Source organism: Prionailurus viverrinus, chromosome B4 (assembly GCF_022837055.1).
Source record: "Prionailurus viverrinus isolate Anna chromosome B4, UM_Priviv_1.0, whole genome shotgun sequence".
Lineage (NCBI taxonomy): Eukaryota > Metazoa > Chordata > Mammalia > Carnivora > Felidae > Prionailurus > Prionailurus viverrinus.
In genome coordinates, this window is record NC_062567.1 from 23,256,277 (window position 1) to 23,280,689 (window position 24,413).

The following is a 24,413-nucleotide window of genomic DNA, read 5'->3' on the forward strand; positions in this document are numbered from 1 at the left end:
CTCAGTTGGTTAAGCCTCTGACTTCAGCTCAGGTCATGATCTTGCGGTTTGTGAATTCGAGCCCCATGTCCGGGCCCTGTGCTGACAGCTCAGAGCCTGGAGCCTGCTTCAGATTCTGTGTCTCCCTCTCTCTCTGCCCCTTCCCCGTTCATGCTCTGTCTTTCTCTGTCCCCAAAATAAGTAAACATTAAAAATATATATATATTTAAAAAAAAAAATGAGGAAGGTAGGCATACGACTGTGAGGGGAAGAAGTAGGTTCCAGGCAGAGAATAGTAAATGGCAAGGGCTTCACATGAGAATGTGTTTGGAATGTTTGTTTGAACAAGATAGCTACAGATGTTTTTAGGGTGAGGGTGATAGAAGCTCAAGAGAGGTGAGGCAAGGGCCAGATCAAGCAGGGTCTTGTACGCTTTTGAAAGGATTTGGGGTTTTACTCAGATGAACCATTGGAGGATATTGAGTGACTTAATCTGTAGGAACAAGACAGGTAGGTCACTTAGGACACTTGCATTAGTGGAAAGAGACCATAGTGGCTTTGGATTCGGAAGAAACAGTAGAAGTGGTGTGATTCTGGATGTATTTTGAAAGAATGAACAGATAAACTAGAAGTTAAGAATGACTCCCAAGAGTTTTCGCCTAAGCATTTGGAAGCTGGAATTGTCCTTTATTGCACTGAAGAAGACTATAGAACAAAAGGTTTGGGGTTGGATAGAATTGCGAGTTTTGTGGTTTTGGGTTGTCTTAAATTGGAGAATCTTGTTCAGACATCAAAGGAGTAGGCAGATGGCTGGGTTGGAATTTAAGGAGGAGTTTGGGTTTGAGTCCTCTGCATATAGAGTGAATTTAAAAACTAGGAGACTAGATTTCACCCAGACTAGAAAATGAGTAATGATGAGGGTTCTGCAGCCTTTCTTTTCCGTAAAGGACCTAGATAAGTAAATATTTTTGACTTTGCAACCATATGGTCTCTTACAAATACTCTGCTCTACCAGTGTAGTGCAGTGGAACTATGATATTGTACAAAGGAATGAGTGTGGTCAGATGGCCAGATTTGATTAGCAAAAAGTTTGCACACCTCTGCCATCAACAAATTAAGATATAGCTGCAAATTTATCTGGTGGTGCCACCGTGTTTAGAAGTCAGGGACTTCTCCGTGTTTAGAAATCAGAGAGTGACTAGAAAAGGAGATGGGGAAGGAACAGCCAGTGGAGTAAAAGAGAACCTTACAGTATCTCCTGGAAGCCAAGTGAAGAAAGTGTTACATGATGTTTGTGATGACTTCTGTCTAGGTCTGTCAGTAGGTTGGGTAACGTGAGAACTGGTGTCCTAGAAGGTATTGACCTTCAGCAGTTTCAGTGGGCTTGGGGGAATAAAGACCTGATTGGAGTGTGTTTAAGAGCATAGAAGAGGTGAAGACATTGATGAACACAGGAGTTTTGCTATAAAAGAGTAGAGAACAGAGGTATGGCTAGAGTAGGATGTGTGGGTTAAAGGAAAGGGTTTTCCTTCCTTCTTCCTCCCCCCCCCCCCCACACACTTCCTGCCTCCTCTTCCCCGCTCCGTCCCTTTCTCTTTTTTTGAAGAGTCATTAAAATATACTGATAGGCTGATGGAACCGATCTAGTAGTGGAAGAACTTGCAGAGGGACTATTGCTGGAGCAGTGTTGAGATTTAGTATACAAAATAAATGTTTGACCTGAGATAGGAGCATTAACTATTCATTGATAATAAGTAAAGAGGACAGCCTATTAGTATTTGAGTGTATATACTGATTGTTCTTTGTCATTTAATTATAGCTGGAGAGATCACTATAGCACCATTTTTTAAGTAAATCATAGGAAGATTTATTTGAAACTATAGTTGCTAAATTGGTGTTCTTAATGCTTTCAAACTGCATCCTTTGGTGCCATTGGTGTTCTGCAAAAGTACCTTGCCAGGTCACTGTTAGCAAGGGAAGAGAGACCAATTCTATTTGTATCTGTTTTATATATCTCTTCTGGGCAAGATTTGTTTTTGGAAAAAGATTCTTCTTTAAAGGTTTTGAAAACCATTTGTCAAAATATTTTATATTTTGTTCATATGAAGTGATAAATGTCAGAGTTAAAAGAGGGCCGCCTGGGTGGCTCAGTCGGTTAAGCGTCCAACTTCAGCTCAGGTCCATTATCTCAGGGTTCATGGGTTCGAGCCCTGTGTCAGACTCTGTGCTGACGGCTCGGAGCCTGGAGCCTGCTTCAGATTGTGTCTTCCCCCACCCCTCTCTCTGCCCCTCCTCCACTCACAGTCTGTCTCTCTCAAAACTAAATAAATGTTTAAAAATATTTTTAAAAAAGTAATGGAAGGTGATGATCTACTGCACCTCTTCAGAACTCTATGCTCCCCACTTAATTGAAGAAATACATCATTAAAAATAAAGGAAGCCTCTTGTGTAACTGCCCTTTTTTAATCATAGTATCCTCTGGATGTCACACTCTCAACCTTGTCCTGCTACTTTCCTAGAATTAACCCTGATTTTGGTATTTGTTCCCAAGAATTTGTCTTCTTTTGATTTTGTGTCACCTAAAATGTACTTTTACAAATTTTCTTTTGACAGAAATGAAGAGTTTACCTTTATCTTATTTATTTTTTAAGTTAAAAAAATTTTTTTAATGTTTATTTTTGAGAGAGAGGACAGATAGTGCAAGCAGGGAACGGGCAGAGAAGGAGACAGAATCCGAAGCAGGCTGCAGGCTCCAGGTTCTGAGCTCAGCACAGATCCTGATGCCGGGCTCAAACTCTGGAGTTGTGAGATCAGAACCTGAGCTGAAGTTGGATGCTTAAAGGACTGAGCCCCCCAGGCGCCACTAAACTACTGTTTTTAAAAACATTTAAAAGTAAACTTTTCGGGGCTTTGTGCTGACAGCTTGGATCCTGGAGTCTGCTTCAGATTCTGTGTCTCCCTCTCTACCCCTCCCCCACTCATGCTGGCTTGTTCTCTCTCTCTCTCTCAAATATAAATAAACATTAAAAAAAAACTGAAAAAAACAGTAGTTCAAAACAGTCTGTATTAGGTAGGGTATGCGGATGTATGTGTGTTTTAATGAGATTTGACCCTAGATTGCAAAACTTAAATTTTTTTGTTAGGGGGGGATGGTGAGTGAAATACTTTCTGGCTTTCTCTGCTAGACTATTGCATCAGAATCTTTTGTCGGTGGGGTGGTTGGGGAAGGGTTAACATTGAGACGACAGGAGAACAGAGAACAAGAACTGATCATGATACATGATATATTGCAGACATTTGAGATGCGTTGTTTTCTTTTTTTTTTTTTTTTTAAGTTTATTTATTTATTTTGAGAGTGTGAGTGGGGGAGGGCAGAGAGAATCCCAAGCAGACACCACGCTCAGTGCTGAGCCTGACCCTGGGCTCAGTCTCCCCATTGTGAGATCATGACCTGAGCCAAAATCGAGTCAGACACTTAACCCACTGAGCCATCTAGGCAGTCCGAGTTCTGTTTTCTAGTAGATTTTCTAGATGTTTTCCCCCCAAGCTCCTTAAAGACAATGACATTAGTTGAAAATCTGATTCAAATAGAGTGATCTCACCTTTTTATAGCATGCTCTTTGGTCTGGTACGTGTTGTCCTTGCATATAATAGATGCTGAATAATATGATTTAATGAGAAAATAATGTTACGGTTAATAGTAGTTTTTGAATTTGAATATAACTTAAGAATATACTTTTAGGAGATAAAGGTAACAAAAGTTAATAAAATTGACAGTATTTAGGCATTTTCTGTTCCTTATTTGAAGGGGTCAGACTAATTGAATATTGGTTTTCCTATACCATAGGATAGGAAAAAGTTTAGTGGGGTAATCAATTATGTTAATACCAGTGAATTAGTGACATTGGGGTACAAGGAAAAGAAAGAAAATTTAACATTAGGGCAAAGGACTCTAACCTGTTTGTCTTTTGCTTATTAACTCTGTAGCCTTGGGCTCATTATTTAAAATTTTTCTCTGGATTTTGAACTGTAAAATAGGCATTTTTACTACCCCTCTCAAAGACTTGTTTGAGGATTAAATGGAATAATGTACCTGACATCTGTAACAGTCCCTAACGTGTACAAGGTAATCAAAATATGTTACCTTGTTTTTTTTTTCTGTTTTGTGATACTTTCTGCTTTGAGTAAAAATCTATTTGATTTAGGCACAAAAAGCCATATTCTTTCAGCATTACCCTTTTTAAGTAATCTCTTATTCCTCTCTACTTGTACCTAACATTTCTGTCTTTATTTTTGGCTTCTGCCCAAGCTTAGTGATTGTGTTCTAGAAGGTAGAACACATGAGATTTTGGATTTCAACAAAAAAAGGGAATGTTTAATGTGGCACTGTTTTTTATTGAAAATATTTCTTAAAATTTAATTCTTAAAATGCTGTATTTTATAGCTTTAATCAATTAGGTTTCAGCATTTTACAGCGAGCTTGAGCTGAACTGTCTGAAGTCTTTTTGATTACCTTCTACTTTTAAAAGTTTATGGCAATATAATGATAGCAACACAAGAGACTTCTCTATTTTTAAGAATTACAGTAAAACCTTATTTGACTAAAATAAAGTCTTTCTGAAATGACATCAAATATAGAAGTGTAAAAAAGGAAAGGATGGTGTGAAGTTCATTGATGTGATTGGCTGGTGTCGGTGTTGTCTCTGCAAGGCAAGATGATTTATGTGAAGGTGATAGAATGAGAACATGGAGGTTAGACAAGTGAACAGGGTGATTAAATATGAAACAGACTTCGTGGAGAGGAGGAAGTTTAATGGGGATAGTGAGGAGCAATGATGAAAGTCACCTTCCAACAAGAATGGCTTTATGATTAGGGACTGTGAGAGAAGAAAGCCACAATGTCCCCTCTACTTGTCATCAACAAGCAGGATATAGAAGGAGCTGTCACACTTGGGTTTAAATCCCAGCTGTTTGTTTTTAGCTGGTTTCCTTTTTTAAAAAAATCTTTTAATTATGAGGTAATTGTAGATTTGCTTGCAACTGTAAAAAATACTACAGAGAGGCTCAGTGTACTTTTTATCTAGTTTGCATGCATGCAGATAATATCTTCTGTAACTATAGTATACTATCATAAGCAGGAATTTGACATTGTTACAGTTGTAGGTGTGGAAAACTTTTCCTTTCCCTTCTGAGGTTCTTTGGCTGGTCTAACAATTAAATTGGCATCAAACCGATAAATAGGAGAAGACAATTTGATTTCCTATCTACAAGAGCCCCAAACAGGGACTCATGAGTCCATCAGTTGAGGCACATACGATGTCTTGAGTCAAGGAATGGGATGGGGCCTGGGGCTTCATAGGGGCGGAAGGTAATTCACAGGATGATAAAAGCAGATGTTTGTAATTAGAAGTTTGCCCTGCCATACAAATAGGTCTTTTAGTTTAAAAAGTTATCTCAGGTAATTAGGAAGCTCGTACCAGAAAAAGACTATCTAAATTCTTTTAGGTAGTTACGGGAGAGGGAGAACTTTTTCCTGAGTCTGTAGGGTCTTAATTTTCTTTAGCTCAAAAATGTCCACATGCTGAAGTGGCATATTTTTGGGTGACGTATTCTGCTCTCCTTCACAGTCTCCTGTGGCCGTATTCAGATTTTTTACCAATTTTACATGCATTGCATATGTGTGTTTCATGCAATTTTATCACATGAGTAGATTAACATGACTGCTGTCACAGTCAAGATACAGAACAGATCATCACAGTAATTTCTTGTGCTTTTTATAGCCACATCCACTTCCCTCCTTCCACTCAACCTCTAGCAAGCTAACTGCTCTCAATCATTACGATTTTGCTGTTTGAAGAGTATTATATAAATGGAATCACAGTATGTATGTAACCTTTTAAGATTAAATTTTTTAACTCCTCATAATTCCCTTCAGAATCAAGGGTCTGTGTATCAGTGATGCATTTCTTTTGTATTGCTGAGTAGTATTCTATGGTATGGTGAACCTCAGTTTGTTTAACCATTCACTTGGGTGGTTTGCAGTTTTGGGCTCTTACCAACATAGCTGTGCGTTCACGTACAGACTTTTGTGTGAAATAACTTTTCTTTGTTACAGATAGCTAAGGTACAATTGCTGGATCATATGGTAGGTTAGCTATTTATTTAACTCTTATTTTTTTTTTTTTTTAATATTTTTTTTTTTCAACGTTTATTTATTTTTGGGACAGAGAGAGACAGAGCATGAACAGGGGAGGGGCAGAGAGAGAGGGAGACACAGAATCAGAAACAGGCTCCAGGCTCTGAGCCATCAGCCCAGAGCCTGATGCGGGGCTCGAACTCACGGACCGCGAGATCGTGACCTGGCTGAAGTCGGACGCTTAACCGACTGCGCCACCCAGGCGCCCCGGACTCTTATTTTTTTTAATGTTTGTTTATTTTTGAGAGAGGCAGACACCGTGAGCAGGGGAGGGGCAGAGAGAGAGGGAGACACAGAATTCGAAGCAGGCTCCAGGCTCTGAGCTGTCAGCACAGAGCCTGACATGGGCTCAAACTCACGAACTGTGAGATATGACCTGAGCTGCAGTTGGAAGCTTAACCGACTGAGCCACCCAGGTTGCCTTAGCTGCTTAGTTTTTTAATGACAACTATAAGTAGAAAAATTTTCACTTAATGGTCATCAGTCATCAAACTGTATTATTATAATTACTGTTGCCAGAATTCAATCCTCGTGTATTGTCCTCTCTAATTATATTCTTCTGTAAGTCATGATACAAATACCTGCATGTTTTTTAGGAAAGCCTTTAATCACTGGATGCTAATTTAATGTTTCAATATTTATATCTAATGTAGAGTGATAGTAAATGTATCAGATTTGCTTTCTTCTGTTTTACTTAGAATGTAATATAAGCAACTCTCCTGGGTAACTTGTACTTTCATATTTGGTCATTATACTTATTGGAACAAATAACACTATTCATTTAATAGATTTAAGGCAATTTTTAACCTGTCAAACTCTCGAGCTGTTATATTTTCACAGAGGTACATATTGCTGCTACTCTCTTTTTAAGACATTTAAAAATTGTGTTCAAAAAGCAGTCACCTACTCTAGAGTCTGACGTAGCACGGTGCCAATACCTACTAAACTGCAGTTGTCAAAAAACTCACCGTAATATAAAATACAGTCAGCAGTAAAATTACTGGATGTTATTTAATCTGCCTTTGAAGATTTAGGAGACTTAAAGAGGTTGTAGTATATGTTGTAGCCTTTGGCACGTGTCTATCAATCACCTGGGTAGCTCAAACAAACTTGAAAATTCTCATTATTAAAAGTGGTGGTATGGGACTAGAAATCCCATAGTTTCTTTTGATACATAGTTAAGTCTGTGAAACTAAACAGAACTCCAGGGAAGAATGATTTCTGGTTTATTCTGTTAGCGTCTTGTACCATCTTTGGTATTTGCTCTTCAGTATTTGTCAAATGGGAGTACTGTGTGCAGCGGGGCAAGGGGTGTAGCCGAGTGCTTTTATGAAATAAAATTACAACAAAGGAAACATTTAAAGTCTATTTTGAGTAAATTAATATTTGCTGTATAATGTCATTTGGCATAAAAGTTTTCAAAATAATCAGTAATCATAAGTGGCTCTTGATTCCAGATGTTAAGCAGGTGAGTTTAGCTGCATGTAGTGCACACTGCTATCTTAGCAGTACAGCTTCTCTCTGAGATTTGTTATTTCGATTTTTCTTATGATTGTTAGTCTGTGTTAATCTACTAACCCCATCTTTCCCCAGGTTATGAGTACTTTAATTTTTGAATTCTTAAATATTTGATAATGTCCTACTATTGTTCATTATAAATGGCGTCTTGGTTAGAAAAGTAATTTTCTGGGTCACATCCATTTTCTTCTTTTAGCACAAGACATTATCACTTTGTATTCTAGCATTTAAGGTTTCTGTGGAGAAGTATGAGGTCAGCCCTTTTTTGTTTTATAAGTGACCTGCTTCTGCTGCCTGGATGCTTTTAAGAATTCTTTCTTCGTGCTTAAAATTCAGCAGCTTTACCAGACTGTGAAGGAAGATATGCGTCAGTTTTATCGGTTTTTAATTTTTCCTCCTATATGGTGACCCCCTTCAATCTCCAGAATGAGATCTTCCTGTATTTCAGGAAAGCTTTTTTTTTTTTTTTTTTTTAATACTTTAGTGTCCTGTTTTCTGTTCTCTTCTTCAGGGCCTCCAGTTTTATGTATGTTGGCTTCATTTTTCATCTGTGGCATTTTATCTCTAAGTGCTAGCATCTCTGTTGTTTTGTCTTCTGTGCTTTGTGTTATTTTTCAGGACTGTGTACCTCCTTATGGATGACATCACTTTCAGCAATGTTGATTCTTTCATTACCTCAAATGTTGTATTTGTTTCTTTGATGATTGCATCCTTAAGTTTTTCCTCTTATTTCTTCCAGCTCCCCCACCCCTTTATTGTATCCTTTTGTTTCTTGTTTTGCTTTTGTTTCATAAAATTCCTGTTCTTTGTACTCTGAGATAGAACAGAATTTGTCTAAAAGTTAACTTTTTTCAAAGTTTTCTCTTCACCCTACTAATGGTATATACCATTACTTTGGTCTGTGCATAGGTTCTGTGTAGGGTGGTTTCTGTGTACTTGAGTGAATTTGAGTATCTGTGTGTGTGTGTGTGTGTGTGTGTGTGTGTGTGTGTAAATTGTGATTCATTTCTCTTCGATTCTGTTTCTTATTCTCCTGGACACTACATTAATTGTATCCTTAGAAATTGTTTTTTTATAAAATGCTTGGCGGTTAGGGAAAGGGGTATGGGAAGTGTCTTTTGGGAGGAGAGTCATGGAAAGGAGTGTCATGAGAAGGCAGTTCATTTGTTTTTTTCTCAACCCACACTATATGTGATTAACTCTCTCTTCAGAGCTCACTTTTGGGGTCAGTGCAAAGGTTTAGCGTGGCAGGGCCCTCCTTCCTGTTTCAGGTAGTTCTGTACTTAATTGGGCCAAAAAGTCAACAAATGGGCCAAGTGACCTTTCTCTCCCAGCTCTTCTGCCTGCTGTAGTTTTCAAAATATATCCTAACAGACTTCAGAGGAACTGGGTATTGGTCTTTAGCACTTTTCTGTACTGAATATGGATTTGATTTTAATTTTCTCTTGAAACCATCTGTCAGTGCCAGTTTGTTGGGTTGTGACCATTCCATTGTTGGATTTGATTAAATTTTCTGTTCCCCCCTCCCCCACCCCCTGATTTTGATAGGTTTTATAGAGGGCAAATATAGAAACTTGTTCATGTGGTCATCCTTCTGAAAGTCTGCCTTCAATGTAATTTTCATTACCAAGTTTTTGTGCTACATAAATCATTTAATTGTTGAAATATATTTATCATTTGAATCATAGAATTACAGGCTTTTAAAATCAATTTGGAAGTAGTCTCTTAAGATGACTCTTCATGGTTCTTTTCAGTGTTAAGGTATTGCTAACTCCATTTTTGTATGGGTTGGGAATTCTGACACCTAGGTAAGTGGTCACTAGAAGACACAAATATTTCTCTGATTGGGTATTAGGATATTTGCATGCTATGTGGAGTATAATGTTGTCATTAGAAACAGTGATGTAGAACCACTTTTTTATTGAGTGAAAGTGTTTCTGGATATTTAGGGGAAAATCCACACATTAAGTAAGTAGTATGCTTCTGTGTTTGGGTATTATATGTACATGTAGGAAAAAAATCTAAGAGGATAGAGTTATTTTTCCTGATTTTTTTTTAAGATTATGAGTATAGTTAGTATTAATACCTGTTTCAGATAAGTTATTGCAATTTAAAAAAAAGTAAAAAAGAAAAAAGGCTTGATTGGGAATGTTCTTGGTATTAAAACGTATTACTTGGCGATAAATGATCATTATGTATAAAGATCATCCCTTCTTGAAGTTTATCTTCTTCATACTAAGGAAACTACCTATTCCTACAGTTGGTAATTTGTTGTTAAAAGTCTGTTTGAAATTTATCAAATGCTCTCTCAATCTGTTTTTTTTTTTTTAACGTTTATTTATTTTTGAGAGAGACAGAGCATGAACGGGGGAGGGTCAGAGAGAGAGGGAGACACAGAATCGGAAGATTGAGATGCCCCTCTCAATCTGTTTTTAAAAATCGGCATTCAAGATTTATATTCATGCAAGTTCGATATTCAGATATTGTGCTTTCCTGGCCTGAGGTGCATATATAGTTGTGAATTCTAACTTCTGTAATGCCCTATGGTTCTTGTTGTCTTTGTGAGAATTCTGTAATGGGTTTCTTTTATGATTGAGTCTGTTTCTGGAACACATGATACATTATAGGAATTCTTTTTCCTTGAAAGCTTGAAACAGTTCCTAAATCAACCTCTGTAATCTAAGTCTGGCTAGAGCTGTTATTGGACAGGGAAGGGGGTGAGAGATGGAACGATGAGACTGAAGGGAGAGTGAAGAGATCTGTAATATTTATCCAAAAAATGTTGCCATAAAATGGATACGTCGGTTAAACATTATCAGCAAATGTGATCTGTTGAGCTTCTCCTCTTCTAATTATTGAGCTTCTGTTTTTATTTTTAAAATACCTCATAGTAAGCAGCATTTGCATCTGTATGTAAAACTTCAGCCCTGTCTCAACGCAAAAGCAGGATAGCTTAGCAGCAGAAACCGATGGGAGTTTTGGAATAAATGCTGTCTGTTTATGCGTCTCCACTAGGAGCCATGGAAGAGCAATATTAAAAATGTCTTACCTGGGCTCCTGGGTGGCTCACTGGTCTTGGCCCAGTCATCTACCGGTTCGTGAGTTTGCACCCTGCATCGGGCTCTGCACAGACAGTCTCGAGCCTGCTTGGGATTCTCTGTCTCCCTGCCCCTCCCCTGTGCAACATGCTCTTTCACTCTGTCTCAAAATAAATAATAAACTTTTATTTTTTTTTTTTAAGTTTTTTTTTTTTTTAACGTTTATTTATTTTTGAGACAGAGACAGCATGAACGGGGGAGAGTCAGAGAGAGAGGGAGACACAGAATCAGAAGCAGGCTCCAGGCTCTGGGCCATCATCAGCCCAGAGCCCGACGCAGGGCTCGAACTCACGGACCGTGAGATCGTGACCTGAGCTGAAGTCGGACGCTTAACTGACTGAGCCACCCAGGCGCCCCAATAAACTTTTAAAAGAGAGATATCCTAACTTAAAAAAAAAGTTCTACCTGTAAGGGAAAACCCAATGTTTTCTTTGAGGTTACTCTTCTGTAACGTGCTGCCTTTTTCTTTTAGTACCTCATAATTTTGGGAAAGCACTTTTCCAATTAATATAATGGTGTACAGGGAGGAGGGTAGAATAATTTTTTACTAACATGTACTAATTATACAGTTTTAGTGGGTGTTGGCAGGTAGTGAAGGTCATCTTAACACTTTTTTGCTGTGTCATATTAGTTACATTTAACAAGTGAAGTTTATATACTTATATATAACCCACAGGATTTGTTACTACTACCTAGCTTTTTGATAGCTAATATATAGAATTTATCTGTATCATTCCTTTTGTTTGTTTTATTTATTTTTAAGAGAGAGAGAGACAAAGTGTGAGCCGGGAAGGGGCAGAGAGTGAGGGAGACAGAATCCGAAGCAGGCTCCAGGCTCTGAGCTGTCAGCCAGATCCTGTCGCGGGGCTTGAACTCATGAACTGTGAGATCATGACCTGGGCCGAAGTTGGATGCTTAACTGACTGAGCCATTCAGGATTCTGTGTCATTACTTTTTAAATGATACTGTACGGAGGCTAGAGGTTCCAAGGATGGGACTGAGCATGTCTTCAACCCCTCATACTCCCATCACAATAAGAGAGTATCCTGCTGTACATATTGGGCTTCCATTCGTGCATTTGTTTTATTTTAGTCTACTGACAGACCCAAGCGCTGTTACAGGTATTCTAGCTGTGACATGACAGGCAAAGTCCCTGTGTTCAGGGAGCTTTTCTCTCCTAGTAGAAGAGACAGACAATATGAAATAGACAAACAGGATAATTTCATATTGTGGTCTGTGCTATAAAGGAAATAGTGATTTGACATGGTAATGGAATGTGACAGGAGGTGGTCAGGTAAAGGCTCTTTTAGGGGGTAACTTGTGAATTGACATTTGCAGGAAGAGCAGCAAGCCATGTAAGGAAAGAATTCGGTGGCTTAAAGTTGGGAAAATACTAGGCAACTATTTCTTTGAAAGAATTTTCTTCTTTAATCTTTTGTGTTATTCTTAAAGATAAATACTCTTAAGTGTCCTTTTTTCATGGTGTATCTAGTACTGTTCAAAAGCATTGGGGGGAAAATACTCAAAAGCAAGTAACAGTTCTTAATATTTTGAGAGTTCCTTGTTTGAGAGAGAAACTCTGTTTTTCCCTTAGTTTGGCTTCCAAGGTCCTTCAGTAGTTTTTTCTTAATTTAGCTTTACACCCCTTTTAGCTCATCTATAGAAAGTTTATGTTCCTATCCCACTAATTTTAGTGGGAATCGTTATTGCTTTCCTTACGCTTTTTGTGCTTTCCTTACGCCATTTCTCATATTGTTTTTCTTGACTGAAGTTTATTCTTCGTTTCATTTTATCCAGTTAAATCTTTTGTTAGATGATCATTTCCTTTATTATCTTAATATAAACTGAGAGTTACAAGTGTGTGAAACATATGAGAGTGTAGCACATACTTGAGGATTCCTTTGTTTTCATTTTGCAACCATTTCTAGATTGAAGAATACCATGAGGCTTCCAAAGTTGAAACTGATTACTTTGCTCAATTGATTATAGTCAGGAGGTAAAATTACTTGGAGACACATAGGCATGACAGGACCTGCCTCTCTTTCGCCTTGTTTGCTGTACTCTCTCTAAAGGCATCAGCTTGGGAAAGGATAGTTTCCAACTACATTGTCTCCTACCCACCTATTCAGAATCTTAGGATAATTTGGTAAGTTTCCTAAAACTCAATTTTTTTCATGCTAACCTATGCTATATTCTTTTCTCTTTCAAAGGAATGCGTTCCTTACTTTGGCGAGCCACATAGTTAATATAAATACAAGAAAACAGAACAATGTGAGTTGTAATCTAATTACACTCCATACAAATAGCTGTTAAGGAGAGAGTTATGTGCTATGAGAGGGGGCTTGTTTGAGGTTGGAGGATTAGGAAGGGCATTTCTAAGGATGTGGCTTTTAAGCTGAGACCGAAGAAATGGATGACCAAGAGATAGGCAGATAAAGAATGGGAGATAGAGGTGAGATAGAATGTATGAAGGATCTAGGGTAGGAAAGAACTGGGCATGTATTCAAAAACTTGAAAGTGGCCAGGATAGCTCAGGTGTAGAGAGCAAGGTGTGGTTAGTGCTGCAGAATAAGGCTGGAAGGGTAAGTAGGGCCAGAGAAGTTGAATGGCTTCCCACTGTAACCATTAAAATTCAAGACACCTGTCATGATTGAAGATACAGGCTTGAAAGATTACTTCAACTGCTCTGTAGAGACTGTTTTCAAATGGAGACCAGAATGAAAGTGGGAGAGCAGTTTGAATATTACAGTGAACCCAGTGAATTTCTACTGGAATTCATAAGAATGAAGAGATCCTTACTTCAAGATTAGTTCTACATCAGCCCTGTCTTGCTGTTTGCTCTGTGTCGTACTGAATTAAGTGCTTGAGATCATTGAAGAGTCCAGAGTCCTGTGTTGATAGTTTTTCTAAACAAGTAGAAGTAATTCTGCACACTGTCCAGCCAGTATCTTATTTGACAAGTGAAGATAATTGTAGAAGGTGGGTGACCTCCTCACTTTTATTTAGTAAGGCAGAGGCAAAGTCTGGACTGAAGCCCATATTTACCTGCTTGAGTGCTGTTTTCCCCACGTGGTTCTCAATTTTAAATGTCTTTTTAAAAATTGAGGTATAGGGGCACCTGGGTGGCTGAGTCGGTTGAGCATCCAACTTCAGCTCAGGTCATGATCTCACGGTCCATGAGTTTGAGCCCCGTGTCGGGCTCTGTGCTGTCAGTTCAGAGCCTGGAGCTTGCTTCGGATTCTGTGTCTCTCTCTCTGCCCCTCCCCGACTCATGCTCTGTCTCTTTATCAAAAGATGAATAAACGTTAAAAAAAAATTGAGGTATAATTCGCATACCACACAATAGCCACCACCACCACCCCACCAGTAGCAGTCACTCCCCATTTCTTCCCCTCCCTGCCCACTCCCCAACCACTGATCTGCTTTCTGTCCGGAGAGATTTTTCTGTTGTGGACGTTTCATATAAATGGATTACATGTGGTCTTTTGTGACTGGCCTCTTTCACTTAACATAGTGTTTTCATGGATCACGTATGATGTGTCATGTGTCAGTACTTAATTCCCTCCCCCCCACCTACCCAGCTTAAAGTTTCTTTACTTCAGTAATTCTTAGATCCTTTAAAGTACATTTAAGTTTTCTATGAGAGAATATCATATACAACTTTTTCCAGATTTACATGACCATGTGACATTTTGTATTCAAAGCATCTCATAGAATTAGAGTTTAAGAAATGATGAATTAAGGGTTTCTGTTTAAGCTAGACAAGTCAAAGTCACATTTAAGTTACGGCAGGTTTTTTTTCTTTTTCTTTTTTTTTTTTTTTTGGTAAGTTTTATTGGTGTGTAATCCACCTCCTGTACAGTTGACTAATTTAAAGGGTGCAGTTCAGTGGTTTTTAGTATACTCCCAGTTGTGCAGCCATCACCACCACCCATTTTAGAACAATGTTACTACCCAAAAAGAAACCCTGTAGCTTTCACCTTGCCCCCAGTCTTAGGCAGCCTTTATGTCTCTATAGATGTGCCGATTGTGGATGTTTCATCCTAGTGGAATCCTACAAGGTACAGTCTTTTGTGACTGGCTTCTTGGATTTAGCATAACATTTTCAGTTCATCCATGTTACACGTTATGGCAGTACTTGTTCATTTTTATTGTCGGATAATATTCTGTATCTTATTTATCTGTCAATCAAGTAGACATCTTGTTTGTTCCTATCTTCTTTTGTTTTATTTTTGAGAGAGACAGACAGTGCACAAGCATGGGAGGGGCAGAGAGAGAGGGAGACACAGAATCTGAAGCAGGCTCCAGGCTCTGAGCTGTCAGCAGTGAGCCCAATACAGGGCTTGAACTCAAGAACTATGAGAGCATGACCTGACTGAAATTGGAGGCTTAACCGACTGAGCCACCCAGGCGCCCTGGGTTTGTTCCTATCTTTTGGCTGTTATGGACTCTGAACATTTGTGGACACATGTTTTCATTTCTCTTGGATATATACCTAGAAGTAGAATTACTGGGTCATATAGTTCTGTGTTTAACCTTTTAAGGAAATGCCAGACTGTTTTCCAAAGCAACTTAGTATTTTTTTTTAATGTTTTTTATTTATTTTTGAGACAGAGAGAGACAGAGCATGAACGGGGGAGGGGCAGAGAGAGAGGGAGACACAGAATCGGAAGCAGGCTCCAGGCTCTGAGCCATCAGCCCAGAGCCCGACGCGGGGCTCGAACTCACGGACCACGAGATCATGACCTGAGCCGAAGTCGGACGCTTAACCGACTGAGCCACCCAGGCGTCCCCAAACAGTACTTTTTAAATGACTAAAAGGTAACAAACATTTCTCCAAAGACATACAAATGACCAAAAAGCACATGAAAAGATGCTCACCAACATTAGCTATTAGGGAAATGCAAAGCAAAGCTGCAATGAAACACCACTTCACATCCATGAGGATAGCTATAGTCAAAAAAGATGGACAAGTGTTGAGGAGGATGTAGAGAAACCAAAATCCTCATACACACTGGTGTTGAAAATATAAAATACTAAGTTGCTTTGGGGGCGCCTGGGTGGCTCAGTCGGTTAAGCGTCCGACTTCGGCTCAGGTCATGATCTCGTGGTTGGTGGGTTTGAGCCCCACCTGCGTCGGGCTCTGTGCTGACAGCTCAGAGCCTGGAGCCTGCTTCAAATTCTGTGTCTCCCTCTCTCTCCGCCCCTCCCATGCTCATGCTCTGTCTCTCTCTCTCAATAATAAATGTTTAAAAAAAAGTTTAAATAAAGTACTGTTTGTCTTTTATTGAGTTGTAAGAGTTCCTACTAGTAGATCTAGGTAAATGTCCTTTGCATATATATGATTTGCAAATATGTTCTCCCATTCTGTGGATTGACTTTTTACTTCCTTGATGGTGTCCTTTGAAGCACAAAAGTTTTCAATTTTGGCAGAGTTTAATTTATATTTTTTCTTTTTTCACTTGTACTTTTGGTGATGATTTGAGCTTATATTTATTTACTTATAACAGTTTTAGTTTCATCTCTTACATTTAGGTCTGTGATTCATTTTGTATTATACGTATGTATAGTGTATAATGTATGTATGGGGTGAGGAAGGAGTCCAACTCAACTTTATTCTTTTGCATGTACACCTTCCCTTAAAATATGTTGTAAAATTCCATTTCTAGTCTGTAGGTAAATATAAATATGTTACCTACACGTTAGAGTAAGAAAGATGTGGGTAGTTCTTTTTTTTTTTTAATATGAAATTTGTTGTCAAATTGGTTTCCATACAACACCCAGTGTTCATCCCAACAGGTGCCCTCCTCAACACCCATCACTCACCCTTCCCTCCCTCCCTCCCTCCCACCCTCCATCAACCCTCAGTTTGTTCTCAGTTTTTAAGAGTCTCTTATGTTTTGGCTCCCTCCCTCTAACTTTTTTTTTTTTTCTTCCCCTCGCCCATGGTCTTCTGGTAAGTTTCTCAGGATCCACATAAGAGTGAAAATACATGGTATCTGTCTTTCTCTGTATGACTTACTTCACTTAGCATAATACTCTCCAGTACATCCACGTTGCTACAAAAGGCCATATTTCATTCTTTTCTCATTGCCACGTAGTAATTCATTGTGTATATAAACCACAATTTCTTTATCCATTCATCAGTTGATGGACATTTAGGCTCTTTCCATAATTTGGCTATTGTTGAAAGTGCTGCTATAAACATTGGGGTACAACGCAACTTTGTTCTTTTGCATGTACACCTTCCCTTAAAATATGTTGTAAAATTCCATTTCTAGACTGTAGGTAAATATAAATAATATGTTACCTACACATGTTAGAGTAGAAAGATGTGGGTAGTTCTAAAGGAAGTATGTAATACATACTTTTCACAAAGTAGTTTGTATCACTGTGCAGAAAAATAGGTAGCATATTCATTTGGGATAAACATAAAGGATAGCAGTACTGCTTTTAAAACAAGCTTTATTAATGAAATTCAGTGAAAGCTGCATCTTTCATTTATCTCTGCTAGTTTAAAAAAAATTTTTTTTTCAACGTTTATTTATTTTTGGGACAGAGAGAGGCAGAGCATGAACGGGGGAGGGGCAGAGAGAGAGGGAGACACAGAATCGGAAACAGGCTCCAGGCTCTGAGCCATCAGCCCAGAGCCTGACGCGGGGCTCGAACTCACGGACCGCGAGATCGGGACCTGGCTGAAGTCGGACGCTTAACCGACTGCGCCACCCAGGCGCCCCTATCTCTGCTAGTTTAATTTTTGGTCCTTAATCTTAACAAAGGAATCTCTTTAATATCATTTGTTTGTGATAGATACAACAGCAGGTATATTGTATGACGTTGATGATGATGAAGTTTTTCAAAGTGGTGAGCATCTTGGTAAGAGTTTGAAACAGAACTAAGTACTGTACAGTACAATCTAAATTTCTAGAAAAATTTGCATATTGTGTTAAGCAGAATTAGGTTCTAGGCTTAGCTAATTATAAGCTAATTTTTTAGATGGGACAGATCTTTGAGAAATGGCCTCTGTATACTAGGCATCTCTGGCCCTCTTTCACTAATTGTCAGTGGGTACCTTCATCTAGAACAGTGCTGTCCAGTGAGCCATGTATGCAGTTTTATTCTTCCAGCCAACATCTGACGTTAATTTTAATCATATATACTATTTAACCCAACATATCGAAAACAGGTCATTATGTAATCCATATGAAAATACTAATTGTGCTATTTTATATTCTTTTTGTATTGAGTCTTTGAATCCAGTGTGTGTTTTGTACATACAGCGGATTTCATTTTAGAGTAGCCACATTTCAAGTGCTCAACAGCTGTGTGTGGCCTAGTGAACTATCACTTGTATAACACAGATCCCGAAGGAGTAACTCAACTACAGGGGACTGTCCAGTGCAAGCCTGTTGTCGACACATTATCTTATTCATTTCCGCCCTCACCGAGAAACATAGTCTGATTAGCTACATTTTGCTTTTCCACCACCATTGAGCTCGTGTACAAGTAGTAAATTGGAGAATGACATCAGTATAAACTGAAACTGTGTTCATTCATATGTGAAATTTTTTTTTCTAGGCAGGGAGAATCAGAATAGCAGGAGTAGGTTATTACCTTCAAATAGAAAGGATAAAGCCCTCAACCAGCTGCTGCACAGGCAAGACCCCTAAAGTCAAGTCTACTCCCCCAGCCTTCATGGCTCCCTGTCTGTGGCAAGTTGCACTTTCTTCTCTGTCCATTTTAATTGTAGCCTCAATGCTCAGAACTTCACTTCTCTGTTCTCAGCCTCAGCAAGCTGCATTTCTTTCCTAATTTTTTTTGCGTTTTTAATATCCCCTGAAACAAGCTACAACCATGCTGAGCTGCTTGCCTGTGCTATTCAAGTTTTTGTTTATGCTCTGGTTGTAATAAAGTTGCATAATTTTGAGTGATTTGCTCTTATTCTGTTTTTCCCATAAGACTTATTTTTAGTGTGAGTTTGCAGAATTTAAGGTTTTTCAGGAAAATATTTGTCATGTTATGGTAAAATTACTCATTATAGGTGTGGCTTTCCTTGTAAAAATCTCCTTATTTTTAACTGTTTGTGGCCTCTTTCTTTGAACTGTTCAAAGGAAGACTGAAGACAGTGGAAGGCAGTAGAGCATTTAAAATAAAAGTGTGGCCCGGATACTGACCATATTAAAACCCTCTTATGAAAAATTTATGTCTTGGGGTTCTCATCCCATATACCATGAATCCGAATCTTTGTGACATTCAACCTTGAAATCTATATTTTTTTAATATACTAAAGTTTGAGATCTGCTGAACCTTATTCAGGCATACTTACTATCTGCTTTTATTAGTTTGAATAGCAGTTTAGGGTGGTTGAAATCTTGACTTTAGCATTCTAGGTATACCTTACCCATTCCAGTTATTTGTCTAAGTCTGAGGATCTGATAACGGTTGTTCTGAATAAGGATACAAATGCTGTGATATTTATCCCTGAGTAGAATGAAAACTGTTGTTTCACTTTTTGAAAAGCTGGTTGCATTTCCCAGCCTTGTTTGATCATATAGAAGTTTATACCTGCTGTTTTTCCTTTACGCAGGCGCCCCTACTTTATCTTAGATTAACGCCCAATCTAACAATATTTTAGTATTGTAGGTCTCATGGTCATTGTTACAATTAAAAGAGAAACAGTTGCCATAGGTAATACTTAAATGGTTGGCTCTCACTGTGTTCTGATAAAACTATTGATGAAAACTTACATCCAGCAGGTTGTATTTTGCTGATACCTGGATTCTAGTCTGACATTAGCATCTAATCATGTTAGTACATCTCTGTTTCATTTCTGCCTTTGGTTAAACATAGACCTATAACCCCTTTATTCCACTCCCCACCCTACCTTTAAACCTAAATCTCAGTAATATCCTTTTCTTAGAGGTCTTTAAGACTTGCTTCACCAGTCTGCACTTTAAATTTTTTACGCTATCATTTAAAGTTGATTTTATCCTGCTTATCCATAAATACTGCCTTTCTCAGATTTTTTAAGTAGTGAGCCCTTTTTTGGTAATATACAGAGAGTATTGGGGAGCCTGGGTGGCTCGGTTGGTTAAGCATCTGACTTCAGCTCAGGTCATGATCTCACTGATGGTGAATTCGAGCCCCTCATCGGGCTCTGTGCTGTCAGTTCAGAGCCTGGAGCCTGCTTCAGATTCTGTGTCTCCCCCTCTCTCTCTGCCCCTCCTCCATTCACACTCTGTCTCTCTCAAAAATAAATAAACATTAAAAAAAAATTGGGGTTTTTTTTGTTTGTTTTTAATTTTTTTTTTTCAACGTTTATTTATTTTTGGGACAGAGAGAGACAGAGCATGAACGGGGGAGGGGCAGAGAGAGAGGGAGACACAGAATCGGAAACAGGCTCCAGGCTCTGAGCCATCAGCCCAGAGCCTGACGCGGGGCTCGAACTCACGGACCATGAGATCGTGACCTGGCTGAAGTCGGACGCTTAACCGACTGTGCCACCCAGGCACCCCAAAAATTTGTTTTTAAATATACAGAGACCATAAAGGGTACCAGACCATATAAACAGCTTTTGCTGCTATTATTTTCCTGGGCCAGACAGCATCCATGAGACTTTTAACCGGCTTTATATATATATTTATATATTATATTAATTATTATATATATAAGTGTGTCTATGTGTATACGCATTTTTTTCCTCACCAGCATATAATCTTCCTTTGTGCACTTGAATAGTCACTGGACATAGTATTAAAATTCTGAGTTCAAGTTTTATGCATCTTTGGATATATTGCCATCCACAAATCACTTATTTTTTCTCTCAGTCTTAGACTCTGCAACCTACTAATAAAAATTTGTGTTCTGGGGAACCTAGGTGGCTCTGTCGGTTGAGTGTCCGACTTCAGCTTGGTTCATGCGTTCAAACCCTGCATTGGGCTCTCTGCTGTCAGTGTGGAGCCGACATCGCATCCTCTGTCTCCCTTTCTGTGTACCTTCCCTGCTTGCTTGCTCGCTCGCTGTCTTTCAAAAACAAATACACATTAAAAAACAACGGAAAACTCGTGTTCTTACTCTGAAACACACAAACTCATTGTGGGGCAGTATACAAAAACTCATGTGAATTTTTAAGATAAAAGATTTAGAAGAAATTTTGTGATGTAGCACTTTTTGTATAGGTATGGCAAATGTAGCTCTGAAAATCATAACCACCATCACCATTAACTCTGATGCTGGGTGTGTATCATCACTATACTTTTCTACTTGGGTGTTACTTCAGTTTGGAAAGAACTACATGGAGAAATGAAGACTCAAATGGCATACCCCCCAAAACTGCATTAGAAGATAATATAAATTGTAGCTTTTATTATAGAGAGTTAGTTTTAACTTAATATAATCATGTTATTCAGAAGCAAATCTGCCCTGCCTTAAGTTCTTAAGCACACCCTTCTGGCTAGAATGTACGGATTTATTGCCTACCATATCATATCATGCTTTTTATAAAAACCTCTTTTACTTAGTTTTGAATTCTGTTTAAGAATGTCAGTTTATTTTTAGTCTCTTACTAAAATATCTGTGTCTTAATCTTCTCACTTCTAAGTTTCAGTTGTTTTGCTAAGTGGTCTAGATAAATCTGTTTCACAGGATGTAGACTCTAATCCCTGTTGAAAAAGCTCCTGTCTCTGAAAGTGCCTTCTCTCTTAACAGCTGATTCAGTTTTCTCTTCTCTCTAAAGTCTTAGACTGGTGTGCCTCTGTACTTGGCGTTTTTGACGATTATGTTATGCCCTCTGAAAACACATACACCAGGCCTCAAAGCTCTCTGATACCATCTGTGTCAGACTTGTGGAAAGTACACTGTTTCTTCAGAGGCAAGAGCTTAGCTAATTGGGTGGTTGTCAATTTTTGAATTTTTGTTGATAGTAAGAATAACATTAAAGCGGAGTAGATTCGTGGATTTTAACCTCATGGGAGGCTCATCAGTAGACCTCATTCCTAATATACCTTATGTTTATTTTTTTGAAGTTTGTTTATTTTGAGAGAGACTGAGATAGCACAGGTGGGGGAGGGACAGAGACAGGGTGAGAGAGAGCATCCCAAGCAGGCTCAGCGCTGTCACCGTGGAGCCAGACAGGGCCCGCATTCACAAAACCCATGAAACTGTGAGATCCTGACCTGAGCTGAAACCAAGTCAGATGCTTAACCAGCTGAGCCACGCAGGCACTCCAAATATACCTTACGTTTATAGAGTACTTCACTTATCATGTCTTCTCAACAGATCTTTAATTTGGGTCTTTATTTCATAGATTTAAGCATAGATTGTCTTGCTTAAGAATATATACAAGTAAATGTCAGGGCATCTAACACAGGCTTCTTAAAGGATTATTCTAGGATTCTTTTCAGTCTTTAAAATTAGCCTTGATTTTCTTTTTTTTCAACATATCTCTGGAAATTTCAATGGGAATCTCACCTCTACTAGGGATGTATAAATATGACATTCCAAGTGTGTATTATTCTGCTTTTTATTTGTAAATCTGACTTTAAAATAAGCGTTCTAAAGAGTGCAAATTTTGGCATAGATCTGATTTTCTTAAAAACCTGGGAGTATTGCCTTTTCTTTGTAACTTGAGTGTGTTGGGACTTGGTGATTGTCTAAGAGGCTCACAGGACCCAGTGTGTAATTACTACCCTGGCTATGACCTATTATTGTGAAAAGATACAAAGCATAGTAGTCAGCTAAGGGAAAAGGTATGCAGAGTAAAGCCTGGAGGAGACCAGGTGTGAGCCTCCAAGAGTCTTCTTCCAGTAGAGGCAGACAAGACATACTTCTTCGTTCCTTCAGCAGTGAATTGTAACAATACATGTGAAATGTTGACTACACGGGAGGCTTATTAGAGAATTAGTACCCAAGATTTTATTGGATTTGGCTTGTCGTTACATAGGCACCTCTCCCTAGCACGTACCAAAAATCTGGATTCCCAATAGGAAAGCATATGTTAAGCATAAACCATATTGCATGCACAAACAGCTTAGAGCCAGTGAGCAACTGTCAGCTGTTGTGGGAACTCTCCAGAAATCTAGGTTCCCACATGTGAGCCAAAGGCCAACTGTGTAAGTGGGCTTTTCTAAGGATAGCAGTCTTAGCCCGGCTCTGATAACTTTTCTGCACACTGAATTAATCTTCACTGATTTCGTCTTGATTGTGTTTTACGTTGTTTATTGAAGAATGTTTAGCCAACTGTATTAAAGTTTAGGGTGTTTTATATAAACACATTCCATACAGCAAGAAAAAAATTAAAAACAAGTAGATGAAGAAGTCATCAAGCAGTAGCCTTGTTGAGAAATTTCCTGTTATACCACCTCCGTTTTGCCAGGTTCTTAAGTAACCCCCTTTTGTCACTTGACTAGCTTTTTTGGGTCTTTGGATCTGCTTCTGGCATCCCTTGCAAACTGGCCCTTATCCAAGGTTAAGTGTTGGTCATTGCCTTTACTCTTGCCATATTCTTACTTCATTCCAAGCTTATAGTGCTTGTTTATATTATCATGCAAGGTAAAGTTAGAGTCTCCTACCTTTCACTTCTAATGGAGGAGACTTCCAGATCCCCTTCTGAATTCCTGGTTCTGTGTAGATCTGCTGACCACTTCCACTTGGGTATCTTAAAACTTTATAGTCCCCTTCTGTCCCCAGTTCACTTTCTTATCCACCTAGTTTCCTCTGCTGATATAGTTAATTCTTAATTATTTCTACTAATAACAACTCTGGTTCTAAGTGCTAATTCCTAGACCAGTCATCCATTTAAATTACTCTTCCCACTTTTTTGTTCATTATAGGGTACCCTCCATACCATTGACAGCGTAGTTGTTTTTCTTTTTTTTTTTTTTTTTTAAAGTTGAATTATGGTACCTTGTTGATGAAAAATAAACATGTGGAATGAAATTTGAAATACTAGCAATTAGACTTTTATGATGAACCTTTTCATATCCTTACCAGCGTTTTTACAAGTCTATGTTTTTATACCTTGGCTTTAAAATTTGTTTGTTTTTTTGTTTTTTTTTTTACTATTTATTTTTGAGAGTGAGAGAGAGAGGGGGAGACACAGAATCCGAAGCACTTCCAGGCTCTGAGCTGTCAGCACAGAGCCCAACGCAGGGCTAGAACTCATGACTCGTGAGATCATAACCTGAGCCGAAGTTGGACGCTTAACTGACTGAGCCACCCCGGTGCCCCCTCTTTTTTTTTTTTTTTTTTTTTTTTTTTTAAAGACTGTGCACACTTATCATCTCTGATAGTCTCTGAGATGTGTGGTTTATTCATAAAACTTATGAATTACTTTAAAAACCATTCTTAGGTAGAGTTGGTCCTGTTATTAGGGGACTTGATAACATTTCACCATCTTGAAAGGGAAGTACTTTCCCTAAGATTTAGTTTTCTTGATATTGTTTTAGTTAAAAAATTGGGAGAACTCTTTAAAATAAAGTTGTAGGAGCTATTTAAGAAATTGAAAAATAGGGGCGCCTGGGTGGCTTGTCAGTTAAGCATCTGACTCTTGATTTCGGCTCAGGTCATGATCTTGCGGTTCATGAATTTGAGCCCTACATCCCCACATCGGGCTCTGTGCTCAC

General features: G+C 38.6%; 1 protein-coding gene across 10 annotated transcripts in view; it reads left to right on the forward strand.

The window, feature by feature from the left end:
• WAC (WW domain containing adaptor with coiled-coil) overlaps positions 1 to 24,413 on the forward strand; it is an 89,221-nt gene that overhangs the window by 26,780 nt on the left and 38,028 nt on the right. The gene's annotated exons all lie outside the window — the stretch shown is intronic.